Raw genomic sequence first — 3680 nt, forward strand, 5'->3', positions numbered from 1 at the left:
GCTGACACCAATACTCCTTTATTTAGCCCTGTGCGCCGTGTCTTTCCTGAATAGCAGGCCTGTGGAAAATGTTGGTTGACTGGCTCGGAATGAGTCTACTTCAACGATTTTACTCTCAACGTCTCCCGTTTCAGAATGTGAAATGGGGCAGCTGCTATTTGGCAATTCCACAAAAAGTTAAAGAAAGAAATACCATGATGTCCCATTGATTCAATTCCTAGGTGCATGCCCAAGAGATTGTAAAACAGAGAGCTGCACACCAGTGTTGACTACAGCATCACGGGCAGCAAGCACGACGTGGGAACAACCCACATGTCTATCAACCGATGAGTGGATAAACAGTACATGGTAAATACACACAGTGGAAGGCCACCCGGACACAAAGACAACATTTTAAAAATGGAAGAAAACTGAAAACATGGTGAGTATATGATCTCACGTAGAGAAAGTTACCGATATAAAGAAAAGAGGAAGACTAAATCCTCCCCCTGGACCCGTAGGTAGCATCAAGACAGACAGAGAAAAGACTGAAGTTGTCAAGGGTTTCGTCTTGTGAGGATCCACAGTCAGTGCTCATGGAAACAGCAGCTAAGAGATCAAAGGATGCAGTGCTCTGGGTAAATCTGCTGCACCAGACCTTTAAAGTGTTGAAAAGAAAAGACGTTGCTTGGAGGACTAAGGGATGCCTGGCCCGAGCCATGATGTTTGCAATGGCTTCAGATGCGTGTGAAAGTTGGCCATGGAATACATACGGGAGACGGAAGAAGAGGCCATGCGTGTCAACTGCGGTGCCGGAGGAGAACACTCAAAGACCCACGGGCTGCCAAAAGAACACGCCTGTCCTGGAAGAAGTACAGCCAGGCTGCTCCTGAGGCGCCAGGATGGGGAGACTTTGTCACGCGTACTTTAGACACGTTATCAGGGGAGACCAGTCCCTGGAGAAGGACATCATGCTTAGTAAAGGAGAAGGGCAACGAAAAAGAGGAAGGCTTCAACAGGACGGGTGGACACAGTGGCTGCCAACAATGGGCTCACAGTAAGAGCCATGGAGAGGTGGCACAGGACGAGGCAGTGTTTCGTTCTGTTGTGCACCGGGTCGCTGAGGGTCCGAACCAACTTAACAGACAGTGCCTAACAAGACCGTGAAAACAGCTAGAAGTGTACCACCATACTCATAAACCCACACCCGACCCATGGCTGTCAGGGCCATTTCAGCTCCCGTTTCTCAGACTGCAGGGGAGCGGGGTCACCGCATCTCCCCCCTTCAGTCGGCAGAGGGTTGGCAGCACCTACCGGTGGTTAGCATCCGACCCTTACCCGAAAGCATTAGACGAATAAAGACAGAGTAGATGAACAGTTACCAGGAGCGGGGAGAAGGTGGGAGTTATGACTAAAGGACACTGAGTCTCTGTTTGGGGTAACATAAAATTTATGGCAGTGGAGAGCAGTACAGATGAATGTAACTTAACATCAGTGAATTGTAGGGTCAAACTGGCAAACTCTTTGTTATAAATTTCGCCACAATAAGAGTAAGAAAGCTTACACTTTAGCAACCTGTTCTACAAGATCTCACTCCTCTGTCCTCTCCGTTCCTCCTCCCCAAACAGGTGCCCCAAGGAAATCTCGGGGATGGGCAGACACCGTGTTAGCAAACCAGATCCAGGCTTACAAAAGATGAAGGAAATGAGAGGCATGCAGAGCGCCAGGCTGGAAAGAGACGAGCAGGCCCCGCACACCTCTCTTCAGGAATAACTCTCTTATCTCCACTCACGTGTATCTCATCTGCAAAGGCCAGGAAGTAAGAGGCTGTTCTTGGCTCTTTGGGCTCAAAATATCTAAAGAGATAAGAAACGACATGACAGTGTAAACTACCTCTGGCTCTGGAGTATATAAAGTACCCAAAACCAAGAACCCACTGCCAGCGAGGGGGCTGCAAATCACAGTGTCGCCATAGGACAGTGCAGAACTGCCCCATCGGGTCTCCACGGCTGGAGTCTGTGTGGAAGCAACTGCCACATCTTTTTCCTCTGCAGCAGCTGGTGGGTTCAAAGTGTGGGCACTGGGGTTCGCAGTCGAGCACGTCACCACTGGGCCACCACTGCTCCTGCTTCCCCGATCACAGCCATTGCCACTCATGCTACTGGTCCTAACATGCATCTTTTGCTTGTCTGGACGCTTGTGAAATGCCTACAGCTCTGTATGCATATACGCAGATGTGCTGCAAGCCGTGGACGCCATACTTACTCAGAGACGCTCTGTGGGGCACAGCAGAATTGCCCCCAAGGTTTCTAAGACTTTTATGAAAACCAATGGCAACACCTCTCTCCCACAGAACAGTGGGTGGGCTCAAACTGTCAACCTTTTTGGTTAGCAGCCAAGTGGTCTAACCATTTTGCCACCAGGGTGCCCTGCATAAAGTACACACAAGTAAAACGGTTCACACATGTTTATGTTTATTATTGACAAATACTGGAAGGTGTAGCACACCTTCGGGGCCCGGTGGCAAAGAGGTTACAGCCCTTGGCTGATAGCCAAAAGGTCAGCCTCTGGCTTTCTGGAAGATTTACAGCTCTCAGCAGTGGGATAAAAAACACACAAAAAACCTCCCTGCCCCAGAGCCAGCCGATGAGTCTGAGTTTCCGAGATTGTAACTCTTTATGGGAGTAGAAAGTCCCGAGCAGCTGGTGGTTTCAAACCACTCACCTTGCAGTTAGCAGCCCGACATTTAAGATTTAACCACTATGATACAGTGGGTACAGGGCTCCAGTGTACCTGTAAAGGGTGTTCTGAAGATGTGGCAGCGATTTTTAGATGTGATTTAGAAATAAATTAACCCCTCTCCCCCATCAAAGAAAAGCACAGGTATTACTCATATGGGAAAAGAGAAACTGAAAAGTCGGTCCAAAGAAAAATTGTTTGACAATTTTCATTATTCTTTTAAAAACGAAACAAAAACATATATATGTATCCTTACCACTTAGCAACAGCAGTTGAGGCACAGAGTTTGTAGAAAAAACACCACATTTGGAAGGGATCCATCGAGAAGCTTTATTTTTCTACCTGGAAGGTGTGGGTGACAGGCCCTGGGGGCCACGGAGCCGCAGCGGCGAGTCACCGTGTGGGACAGGGGTGGTGGGAGGTCACAGGCTGGAAGACAAGAGAAGGACACAGAGAGACGGTTGGCGATTTGTAATGTCCGTGTTTTAAAACAAAACTGGCAACATTTTGGCAGCCTTCAAATAACATATATCACTGCTGAAATTCATTTTTATAATTGAGGATTTGGCCAAGAGCTTCCTCATCATGAACACTCCACTGTACCAGGATGGACTTATGCAGAGAGAAGACCATCAAGGAAATGAGAGCAGGCCCTTTAAGAGTTCAAATTTAAATGTTCCCCCTCTCGGAGTACCCTTGAAGCAGTGGCACATTCTCTCAGCATCTTGAAGGAAATGCTCAACATTAAGTACCTGTTTCTTGGAGGCCATGGCTGCTGTAGGAAGAGTGCTTCCGCAGAACCTGGGGACACAATGTTATGGGCCTAAGAGTAATGACCGGAGAATGATCTTCCAAAGATCCACCAAGAAACAAACTTTCCACTGATAATGATCGTGGCAATGTCTATCAAAAGTAGGGATGCATTTACACTTTTAGATGTGGTCTAGAAATAAACTAAGCCC

The 3680-nt window shown here is 47.8% G+C and overlaps 1 protein-coding gene across 6 annotated transcripts in view; it reads right to left on the reverse strand.

The window, feature by feature from the left end:
• Window positions 1–3104, reverse strand: part of FRYL (FRY like transcription coactivator) — a 221605-nt gene extending 218501 nt beyond the window's left edge. For 5 of the 6 annotated variants that reach the window (XM_045284305.1, XM_045284304.1, XM_045284303.1 and 2 more), the window contains exon 1: window positions 2975–3104. The gene's annotated coding sequence lies outside the window, so the exon portion shown is untranslated. Of the gene's footprint in view, window positions 1–1771; window positions 1836–2974 lie in introns of all 6 variants that reach the window. The other variant, XM_045284301.1, reaches the window with a different exon arrangement.
• Window positions 3105–3680: the final 576 nt, after the last annotated feature.

Source organism: Echinops telfairi, unplaced genomic scaffold, assembly GCF_000313985.2.
Source record: "Echinops telfairi isolate 266 unplaced genomic scaffold, ASM31398v2 ScPeMD7_7468;HRSCAF=8506_0, whole genome shotgun sequence".
Classification (NCBI taxonomy): Eukaryota; Metazoa; Chordata; class Mammalia; order Afrosoricida; family Tenrecidae; genus Echinops; species Echinops telfairi.